Genomic DNA, 12,706 nt, shown 5'->3' with positions numbered 1-12,706 from the left:
TAACCTGTTTTCTAATTGGCAAATTGAAAGTGTCAGAGATTCCACGAGATTTTTTTTTAATAGCATTTGCAGTTTTGCACGTCTCTTCTTGACCCTCTTTTACTCTTACATATCAACTTTAAATCTTTTAATCTTTTGAAACGTATTTTTCATCGTGTGCGCTATTTTCATTCATTTCCTTTTTAAATTTAGGCTATTAGTTTTATTTCCAAATTTCCCAAATAAGCAATATCATATTTATTTGTGTATTTGTGTATTTATTTATTTATTTATTTACTTACTTACTTACTTACTTACTTACTTAAAACAAACTCAATTTGACACCAGAGGTGCGAAATGTCCAAGAATACAGTTATTCGTTTCATTTTTATGTTTATGTGAAACATTCATTTGAATACTCCGGCCAGCTTCTCATCTCCTTTAGTTATTTATTTTTTTAACAATTGGTCCACATCTAAATGTCTGCACAAGTACCCCCAAAACCCAAGAAGGAGGTAAATGGGAAGATTCCTGCAGACGTTGTTCACGTGGTTGCCAGATAGGTCGCTTTTATTTTCTGGTTCAGCTTAAACTGTGAGGAAACATTCATGTGTCAGATTGTGGTGGACATATTGTTTTCCCTCATTTTGGAATTGAATATGACTTATAAATTGTTTATCTTACATCTGCTTAATTCGCACAAGCTGTAGGATGTGTAATAATTTCGGAGGTTTTTCGTAAGTTTTGATGGATTTTAAATGATTGCTAGAATTCTATCATCAAAACAATCTGCTAATTTTCTATACTGTGGGACCTAAAACGCGACAAAACTCATCCTACAGTCAAAATATTTTGCATGTCTTCCCGAATGAACATGTGCTGTGTATAATATTACAGCTTCGCAATCACGACCATGGGGTGTGAACATGTGCTATTGCGCCGTTTCGCCGATGAGTGTCGCTGTTTCTTTTTCAACGTCTACACCATCCGCCAGCCGACCTTTCTTTCCGCTTACACTTAGGATGTAGGTTTATACTGTTAAAACCTGCAAAGCCTGTTATGACCCAAATGTACGAGTTAAAAGTGGACGAAATGAAATAAATAAATAAATAATAAGATGAAAAATATCAGTACTAAGAAAATGGAACTCACTGAAATATTGAACAGAGCTAAATGCCTTCAGGGTTGAATTCCAGATGGACTTTTTGTTAATTTAACACTGGGGATATTTCTATGCAGTCTCAGAATAACCACATAACAATACTACTTCACTGTTTTGAAATAAAAAAAACGCGATTTATAACATGTGCAGGATGCAATAAACACACACACACACACACACACAGACAGACAGACACACACGGGAATGCTTTGATTTAACTAAACGGAACTCCCTCGTCCGTTCTTAAAAGAATTCTAGGAATCAAACAGGATCCTACATTCACTTCATAACAGATGAAATCTCCCAAAACTCAATCAACTACTTTACTGTAGCTCGCTTGATATGAACCTATAATTAAGGCTCTGGGTTTTTTTTTTTTTTTTTAAATGATTGTCCTTGTTGGGTTATACAAATGTATCTAAAAAAATTATATAAAAACATGTGCTTTATGTTGGCACGTTTTAAAGCTAGTTTCACTTACGTTAATCTGTCGTATATTTATCAACTAACTAGAATTATTTTCTAACTTGGTTTTCTAAAATAAGAAGAGATATTTTTAAAAAAATATGAAGGAGAACAATTTTTACTTGGCAACACCCCCCCCCCCCCAACAGATAACAGTAAATTAACGACACCTGTCAAAAGAACAATGACTTAAAATGAACGAGCTGTGAAACGTTATTTTTCGAGAGTAATCTATTATTATTATTATTATTATTATTATTATTATTATTATTATTATCTATTTCAGTTCCAGTTTATAAGATACAATGTATAGGCCTACCTAAAACCAGTTTTTATGTTTTATTCATATACTACTACTCCTACTACTCCTACTACTACTACTACTACTGCTACCACTACTACTACTAATAATAATAACAATAATATATATTTTACATTGATTGATATTTTTGCATCAAAGGGAACAGTGGGTTCGTTTCTCATTTTCTGTTTTTATCCAGAAACAATACCTAAAACTTGAAATTTCGTTCACTTTCGTTTAGAATCTAGGACATCAACTGCCTGTTCTATAATAACCAATGAATACGACGATTAATCTAGTCATTATTATAGAGATTATGACAGTTTAATATTATTATTTACTACGGCATTATATGTCAGCTTTGAGAGGAAAAACTTGGACCTTAAAAACAAGACAATTTTGACAGCTGAGAATAAGCTGCAATTAAACAACAACCAAGAATAAAAAAAACCCCTATGTCGTGTAAAATTATAAGGCAAAACAGCACGCTGAGGTCAGTGACGTCAAGACGCACGCATACACATGGCTGAACGGAGGCAGTCAGCCAATCAGAGCTTTCCTTGCGCTGTGGTTTGACGTGTCGAGAATGCGCCACATAGCAACGGTTTCTGCGCGCGCACCTTGTGGATGCGGAACTGAGAGCGCGCGTTTCCGAGGCAACGTAACTCATCCCGGCGCTTTATTTCACAAACCTGCGGGTTCAGATACAGATGTGGCGCTGGTTTTGGGCTCTAATACTGCCCTCAATACACTCTGACTTAATATCGGACAGCTTATCCGCATCAAAGGATAATCTTTCTTGACTCGCCTCGTCTGTGACTCAGAGCAAAGCAGCAATAAGGTGAAAATGTGTGATCAGTAAGTCATTTAAAGTATTAACATGATTCTTTGCCTAGCTAAAAGTTGAAGTGTCATCAAGGAGGACCGTATGTTTCAGTGTGTGTTAACTACCTAACTGTTGGTTAATGCTATAAATAAGCCCCAGCTGTCGGGCTGAAATGGGTTAAAAGTTGTTTGGTAGTTTCGTAAGCTCCTGGAAAAAAAACCCCTCTGTGGGTCGATACTTCATTAATGCATCTCACTGCATCCCTATAGTCTGCTCAATTTGACACGCCGTGGTGCTTTTTTTATTTTACTGTTCTCTCCATTGCATAGCCTATGTCAAATGAACAATAGTCATCAGTCCACAAAGCTGGGGTTGTTTGAGTTTCTCCACCAAGATTAGCATGCTGTAGGCTACTAAAAGAAATACTTCCAATAAAACCTGCTCTCAAACCCATAAACCGACGTTGATGCAGAAAACAGAAAAGTATTTTAAACACATTTTGATCGTTTCTTAAAACACCAACAAATGCATCATGACAGAAGATGTGGATTATTTTAAGGTTTTTGGCGTGACTGTGAGTTGTTGTAGGCTATTATTGATACTGGATAAGCATCTTGAACATTATCAACTGTCTCTTCTTGTAATTAAGTCATTTAGTAGCTATTTAAAAGTTGCACAACTGTTCTCTGTCATGGCCTGTACATTAAATCAGCGTTTATTTAATATTAGTCTCTTGCAAAAAAAAAAAAAAGCCTCTGCTGGTCATCAATTGATAATCAGTATTTTTGTAGTTCAAGAAAGTCTTTTACTCAGAGTTAATGTGCCGCATTTTAACGAAATTGTCCTCATGATTTCATCTCCACGGGTGTTCAGAGATGAAATATTGAGCCATAGGGCTGTGGAGGTAATCCCCGCTCCTCCAGAAAAAGCAAACAGTTGTGCGATTGTTGCAGGAGCCTGGGAAAATGTCCCGGAGCGCATTGACGCCCGAGTCTGTTGTTCAGAAAGACTTTGTGTGCTCTCAGACGCCATTGTCATGTTAATAAGCGCCTGCACGCTGTTGAACTTGATGTTGACTTCTTTCTTTTCGGCCTACATGCCCCCCCCCCCTTCTCGATCACTTGTTTGTGGGAAAGAAATGTTCTGCAGAACTACAGTGTGAAATTCATTAATCAGTCTCTTTTTTCTTCTTCCCCCCTCCGTTTTTTGTGAAGGGCCTACGACAGGGAGGACACAAAAAGTCTTATTTTTATCATTTCTTAAAACAGGACAGGTAGAATAGATAAACTATTTAAGTATTTGGTAAATTGTAGTCAGATTTTTATACACTAGCAAACTGTTATTACTGTTCACCTTTGTGTTTTGGGATACACTTTTAGTTGTGTAAAGGTAAAGAAAATGTAATTGGCTTTAAATAAACTAAGTATGTGTGTGTGTGTGTAAAGCTTCCAAATCTCGGTGTCATTTCATACTGATTATTAATTAATGTAATTTCTTAATAAATTTTAGAAAATGCTTAATATAGCCTACTCCACACTTGGTCAAGATCTATAACTTGGCCACTAAACAAGAGAAGTAACCTGAGCTGCATAAACTTATAGCCTTAGTTTCTACAATGTTCATTTGAAAATATATCTGTGTGTGACTGTGTGAGGGATTAGGTGGTATCTTAATACATTTCTATACCGCAATAATACAATTTAAAGGCTAATCTGATATAATGTATATTTTTATTTTATTGTTATTTCATTTTTTAATACAGTTTGGACACACACATTTCATTCCTTTATTAATCTTATTTCGAGGTATTGTTTTTGCTATTTTTTGTTTATACACATGCTGTAGAAATTGTGGATTCCAATTTTGCACTAAATCACTTGGTTTCTCATCGCTATTGAATTTTTGTAACCTATACAATTTTTTTTATTTAAAAACAACTTTTTTTTAGAATCCGTGAAGTTGAAAATAATTTCACATAAATTCAGAAGATTTTGGATACAGTAAAAACAATATTCGTTGTGACTTTACGTGAAAACGAGAAGACCGAAAATGAAACTGAGCGGAAGTGATTTCAGCACCACGGACAGGGGCGCGTGAGCTCCGCGCTTTACCGTCCTAATGAACGTGTGTGTGTGTGTGTGTGTGTGTGTGTGTGAAAGAGAGAGGGAGAGAGAGAGAGAGAGAGAGAGAGAGAGAGAGTGAACATGTGACCAAGGTTTTAGCCTGGAGCTCAATTATTTCTAGATAGTTGGAAGTGTTGAAATGCCATCGCGAAAACTTCTAGGCGTAAGCAGGCATTAAATATTATGTAGCCTAATAAAGGTATAGAAAGTTCTCTGATAATGACAGTTTCTAATATAAGTATAAAATATACATGTAATTTATTTCTGAGGTAGCTTAGCCATTGTGTCATACTGTTATATCATTCATTTGCAACAGGACGTGACGTAAGGAAAGGATGCTGCAAATCTTGCGGAAAGGTGTGTGTGTGTGTGTGTGTGTGTGTGTGTGTGTGAGTGCGTGCGTGCGTGCGTGCGTGCGTGTGTGTGTGTGTGAGAGAGAGAGAGAGAGAGAGAGAGAGAGAGAGAGAGATTTTCTCATACTGTTTCTTCTACATTATGCAGGAATACATTTATTTTTTGATGCATTTAAAATATTTTAAGGTTATTGTGGCTCCTCATGCACATGTATAGTCTGAACTAAAATAGGCCTGTGAATTCGGGTAAATGACTGGAAATGCATCAAAACACAAATATCAATTACAATAGGTGAGTAAAATGTCCAGTGATTAATTCATGTTATAAATCTTAGACTTTTAATTCCTCTGAAAGCTCTGGCGTGGTTTTAATTATATATTTGATGTATTATTATTGTTATTATTATTATTATTATTATTATTATTATTACAACATTAATAATAATAATAATAATAATAATAATAATAATAATAATAATAATAAGACATTCTAGACGAGAATTCATATTTACGGCCTTCATGCTTTTTGTGCGTTGAAGCTGGTGCACAGTCCACTGGCCTCCTCCTAGTTTTATTTATAATTGCAGGATTTGTTTATGTATAATTTTGTTATACCAGATACATACTCTCATCAGCATATTTTTGAGGCGCTGTTCCACTCAGTAAATCCCCCCACTCAAGCAGGTGACTAAGTCTAACCGACAGCATACCGACATCTTCAAAGAATCTGCACTTAATGAACAATTAATATTCAATATACGCAGCATTTTATATTTTATTGGAGATTTAATTAACTAAAACATCTCTCTCTCTCTCTCTCTCTCTCTCTCTCTCTCTCTCTCGCTCTGTCATTGGCCTGTACAGCACACACAGGGTCACATCATGTCATAACATACATGGTACAAACAGACTTGACTACATTACACTACAACATAATAGATGCATTATAGTCATATACTATTACTCACCTTTACACACAACTTCTACAAAAAAAAGTAAATACATAGTATAACAATAGTGTGTAGCTGTAGTGCAAACTTTCTGGGTCCTCAATTTGAATGTATGTGTTTATGTTTAATAACAGAAGCATCGTTATCTTCTTACCATCATAATTATGAACATGTAGCATATATCGTCAGACTGTCCTATAGCCTATAGGTTATGATTATAATACACTAAATATTTCTGTAACCTATAGTTTCGGTAGGTATAATGCTCAAACTAAATAGTACATCTGAAGAAGTCTTTGTTGAAATCATTATTAAAAGTGTAACGTTGACCCCATAGTGAATATATAACATACATATGTTGGATTTTTTTAAGTACATATCAAATACAGAATGAACTCGTTGAATAAAAAGAAAAGAAAAACAGAAAACGATATATAGTGAGCTTTGAATGCTTGGTAACGGGCTGCTCGTTTTTTTTAGTTTGCTCAGCCATGTGTTATCAATAAGCATGGCCAAATCGTGACGACATCACAGCGTGTTGACCCCCAGTGGCCCAGTCCTGCCCCCCTGTGATGGCAGATACAGCTCGTGTCGCTTTCTCTTCATGTCGTCGTTCTAAAAACTGCCTAAAGATGCCCAAAGCTCGGTTTGGGCTACCCTGATGGAGAAAACAAAAGAAAAAAAAATACTGCAGAGAAAGGGAGAGAGAGGCTGTGGTCTAAAACCGAGAATTTTGGTGCTAAATAGAATAAACAGGAGCACACCAGAGTGTTAATGTTTATATCGGGTTCCGTTTTACACTCACATTCTGGTGGCTTATTATTTTTTACACCATGTTTAGTATGAAAGCATGCGATCTGGGACGTAGCCTTTTTGTTTTTTTCTTTCGTCGGAAACGAATCGTGGGTGTGTAGAATTGTGTAACTTCTCTAGGGCTTTAGCCTGTTCTTCCATCTGGACATGTGGAGTAGGACACACGTGGAAAAGAAGGAATAAAACAGTATACAATAAGTCGTAAGTAATTATTATTAGTAGTAGTATTATTATTATTTTACAATCATTTCTAGCAGTGGTTATTCTAGTAACTATTAGCTATAATACTAGTTATACCAATAAATGTTTGACCAAAGAGGCAGTCGTGTTGGATTTTACGCCTTAGATTACAACTTGAAAAGCAACCAAATTATTATTATTATTATTATTATTATTATTATTATATTTTATTTTGTGACTAAAAGATTTTATTTAGCATGTTATGCGTTATGATTGGTTTTTTATTTAAAGCTTTAGCCCACATGTGTTGGCTAATTCGTTGTGAATTGTGTTGACCATTTTGTGGTCATAGCAAGAAGGCTGCTTGTGAGTGTGTTGCAGTTTTATGTTTTATAGTGTTAGTTATAGATTTTAGTCTACATTGTTGTAACCTTTAGAGAAAGGATTGACCCGAGACAAATGAGTAAATTCCGAGCTGCTCATTGGCTGATTGTGAATGGGAATATTTAGGCTATTATTAGGAGTTTACACACCGCAGTTACACACCTCACATCTCCCACATTTTCACATCTATATATATTTATCTACGGGGTTTTTTTTTCTGTAGGCTAATAATATTCATCTTTTGCATTATGTTTAACAGAATGCAATCATATAGCCAAGAACTCAGAATGTTATACGATACTCAGATTAGTAAACCGAAGGCCTGAGGCCCTTTATTATGGAGATAAAATATGAAGGTCTTCAGGGAAACGTTTTATTTAGTTACGAATAAGGGAGTAAAAGGTTTCAAGGCCTACTGTACCGGAGAGAGCCACGCACACACGCACACGCACACACACACACACACACACACACACACACACACACCTGGCTGTACTACATTAAGGCCAGCGTTTAAACGTGTGAAAGCTGTGTGTTAATACTGGTGGGTGTATACTGTAATGTCTAGCTTTGTGAAGAGCATTGTTTATACCCATGTGCGCATTTGCTGTGTGGGAGAACGTGCGCTGTGTGTACGTATATAAGCTGTGTGTGTGTGTGTGCGTGCTTTCTTGCGCGCGTGCATGTGTGCTTGTGTGTGTGTGTGTGTGTGTGTGTGTGTGTCGGCGCTGCACGCGAACGAACGCGACAGCTCCATGTGACCACAACAGAAGCTGCATATCCGGCACGCGGCGGTGCCTTTAAGAGCCATGGATTAGTTTTTCTCTTTGGTTATCTAGCTGTATGAGTTTTATGCGATATCATAAAGCTAGAGAACCGAATGTAGAAACTAATTCCCACCACTTCGGGCCGAATTCGGATGCTCTTGGAATCGGGTGGAAAAGAAGGGGAAGGAAACCGGAGAACGAGGCGCGGAGCTCCGGGAATGTGCACGAGAGAAACAGCGCTGCTCGCTAAATCAGCATCGCGGAGGAGACGGTAGGAGACGGTAGGAGACACCGGGACATTCGGTTCATTTCCCCCCGTGTCTGAGTCATCATCTGAGGCAATGTATGTGAGGGAAATGTGTTTTTGCATTGCATGGTGCGTAAATGCAGGTGTCTGCCTCCTATAGCCCCTGTGTTAGAAGCTCGGTATTCGCAGTGGCTGGTTGCGCTTGAAGATCCGTGTTGCCAGATTGATCTATTTCTTTACATTTGGGGTGTTTTTTCGTCACATGGAAATAGGGACTCGATATACTTAATTTGAATGTACAGTGGTTGATGGGTTGAATGAATCACACTCATTTGGGACTGGTTTTACATCTTATTTGGGTTGGATACAGACAATCTGGCAACCCTGCGGATTTATTCTCGGTATAATATGAGTAAGACATGAGGGGGCTGAAGAAGTACAGTCCTGTTCTGCGGGGTGTGTGGCACACATTCCACCATAGACCATGCTCATGTGGATTTTAGACGATGACAAAGGGTTAAGCGAGTTCTTTAAGACGATTGGGCCGCTCTTGTGTCACGTGGTCTAGCGTGCAATCGCTTGTATGTGCCTCCATATAGAGATTATGGAAAAGCATAAGTAAAAACCAACGTGTGTTTGTGTGTGTGTGTGTGCTGAAGTTCTACTTTAATATGTGTAAATGTTGTTTCTGTTTATTATGGACCACAAAATGTGTTGACAAGTGAAAAACGGTAGACCTATATAAGCCTCACTGACTGGTGACAGTGAGGTATTAAATGAAACAGTATTTTTTTTAATGCTGTAGTAAGGAACTGATAAATTAATATTGTATATGAAGAATTGCTGATTTTGCAGTCAACAGAGCTGTCAGATTCAACATTCTTGGCCTATGTGGCATACAACATGAACCCTATAGATGTTAATGAAATACTGTAAGTTTTAACAGTGGATAATTTGTTTCTATGTAGTGATTAGCCACAAGGTTAAATGTAGTATGTGCTTGTTATGTTTGAAAATGCTCTGGGATGTAAGAGATGCAGGGTTATTAAACTAACCAACACACTTTCAAATGAGTAAGAATTTACACATCTCAACTCATATGAAAATTAATGTCAGTACACTAATATTACAGAAAAATTCCAATTTTGCATCTCTGGCTATTTCTATGCTATCATCACGTTTTCTATCTGTAATGTAAATTAACTTTTGGTTATCTAAAGATCTTCCTCAGCTTTTATAGGATTACTGTACTTGCTGTTACATTTGGAGCATAGCATGCTGCTTAGACGGTTCAAATAGATCAGAGTATATCCTGCACTGTCGGAAGCCATTGTGTGAAAAACAATCAGATGTTTTAAGATCACAGTGACATTGCATTTGTCCATGACCTTGAAGGGATGAGCACACATGCTCTAAATCCCGTATTTTGTTGTCATTATGAGCTTTGTAAGAGATCCACAATTTATCATCAGTATACATGGTTTGTCTATTGTTTTAATCCACCGACTATTCTGTATGAACCAAGACGTTTAACCTTGTCATGAACATGAACTTGTGAGAAAAGAGGATGCTGGGAATTGATATGAGTGAGAAGCAACACAGCAGGTGACTTGCCTACCATGTTGTCTAGAGCAGTTATATTGTTTGAGTGTGAAATACTAGCTTTGTTGCAGTAAGATTTCCAAATACATGACCTACATTACAAATTGTTTTGCTTTTATATGGTGTGTAAGAACCTCTTATGACAAGAATGCTGCAATGAAAATTTAAAAGATAGTGATATTATAATATTGTATAATAAAATGTGTAAAAACACATTCAAGTTCAAAGTGAAGTGCTTTAAGCTTAATGCCATTAAAATATCCGTTTTCACCTCTCTTTAGCATTGCTGTTTTACCCTCCTCATGGAAACTAAACAATAAAATATCATATTATATAGATAGTATGCATATGTCATGTCTATAATGACTGATGTAAATACACCCCAGAGATGGACATCCAGTCTGAGGCCTGCCTGTCTGAATGAGGGGTGTCTCAGACATTTTCCCACATTAATATGTGTCTGGGCCTGCAGTGAGAGCCGGCAGATGGAGTCTTGTCTTAGCACCTGGCATATGCAGTGCTACCATTGTCTACGCCCATGACTAATCTCGGTTATATGTAACCAACTCTGCATTTCAATTTCACTGCAGATTAAAAATATATTAGGAGGAAAAAAAGGGCAAAACACACGTGTGAAAGTTATAGAACGAGAACCTGAATTCAGAGAGGAGCTGTTTATGGAAACGCTGTCTTTATATTTGGCTGTGCAAGTGCAAATGTTTTTAAAAAATGTAGCTACCTCTATTATCATACAAATTGTGCATCTGATTCGGTTCATTGTTAAAAGAGGTAGCCTGAGTGTTATATCTTCCAGGTGTGTGGCTTGCTGTAAGAGGATGGCTAACAAAGCTGCATTTGTGCTACATATTGTTAAAATGCTCTCTGAGTAAAAGCTTGTCAGAATTCAGCAAATACAGCTGTCACCAGAGGAAAATGACATTCTGATATTTTTGTTGAGTTTTTTTCTCTCAAGTAACATTATTTGTAAGTAGCTGTAGGTAATGTAGTTGGTACTTTACTTACACTAATCCCATAGAGACTCGCTATCTGAATGTGAAGTTTACAAATTATGTAGCATTTCATGTGCGAGGGTTAGTTTACAGTCATCCATGTGCTATTAAAACATCTCCCCATTTTAACATGCACTTTCCCCTCTTTTAGGAACATTGTGAGATAATAGATATACAGACTGGGCAATTCCATGGTAAAACATTACCATTACCTGGAAGAGCCAGCATTAAGTATGTGCATTATTGTGTAGTTACATTTGGAGTCTGTTCTTTTTTAATGACATTAAAGTAACCTGGCTTTCAGTAGCCTTTATCGGCATATATGCACAAGACTTATTCTAAGAATAATGGACATCAGATTATAACACTAGTCGTAAAATTATTAAGACTATTAAGTCCAGACACTTAATACAAAGAAACACACACACACACACACACACACAAAACACCACAATAACAAACTAAAAGTGTTTAAAAAATGCACTGTAGCATTGATATGATGTGGATTTTTTTTGTTTTTTTGTTTTTAAAGGCTTGTAATATATCAAATAAAGCTGGAGGGCTCCACTGTTCCTCAGTGTAAAATAAGTATCATATTCATTTCATATTTTCATATTCATATTTCATTTAGGACTCTAGCAATTAAATATTACATTATAAATGCTATTATTTCTATGTGGCACTACTGCTTTGTGGGCACTTTCTTAGCAGTAAGCTATCATATATGTTTATTTACCACTGATTTTGAAAAGAAAAGAAAAACACCTGAAGGTCCTTATTTATACTGATAAGTTAAAGATTATGATTAAACAATGGTAAACCAAGGTTATAATTAACTATTGGAGACTTTCTTACCACAGTAACCTATATTACTGTCACACCTCTAACACAGACACTTTACTCCAGTGTAAGGAAATGAATTTCACAGTGTTGTACCACGACATATTTTTTACACCGGCTAACTATTTTGGCCTGCTATCCTTCATTCAAGTTTGAACTGGCGCGGTGAAATGGACCTTCCAACCTCTCTCTCATTATCATTCAGTTTTCATCTCTCTCTCTCTCTCTCTCTCTCTCTCTCTCTCTCTTTGCTTCAAAAAGCAAATGTCACTCATTTCCCGTCTGAGCTCGTGAATCCGGAGTGTTGTAGCTTAGCAACCGCCTCTGATCCATCAAATGAAACAGGAAGGAAAAGCCGCCGTGTTCGTTATTACAGCTTCATGCCTGAACAAGAGCCGCATTAAACTACACCTTTTAATCAACTAAAGGTGGAGTTTAATGCAAAAGATAACAAAAGTCTTTTTTCCCCTAACCTTTTTTAATGCACTGCCTATTTCACGTTACCTATTGTAACTTCGAATTAGCTAGGTTCAGACTTCCGCCATGGTTTTGAAGCTTAGCTTGGCACTGGACTCATTTTTTTTTTTTACCTTCTTTCTCAAGTATTAAAAGTTATAAACGCAAAATAAAGGTTAAACTCACCTTTTAATCCAACATAAAATATTTGCCTTGTTTAACCTACCTGTGCCGTACAGAACCAAACT

The sequence above is a fragment of the Ictalurus furcatus genome, chromosome 10 (genome assembly GCF_023375685.1).
Source record: "Ictalurus furcatus strain D&B chromosome 10, Billie_1.0, whole genome shotgun sequence".
Classification (NCBI taxonomy): Eukaryota; Metazoa; Chordata; class Actinopteri; order Siluriformes; family Ictaluridae; genus Ictalurus; species Ictalurus furcatus.
Note: the sequence above shows the minus strand (reverse complement) of the source record.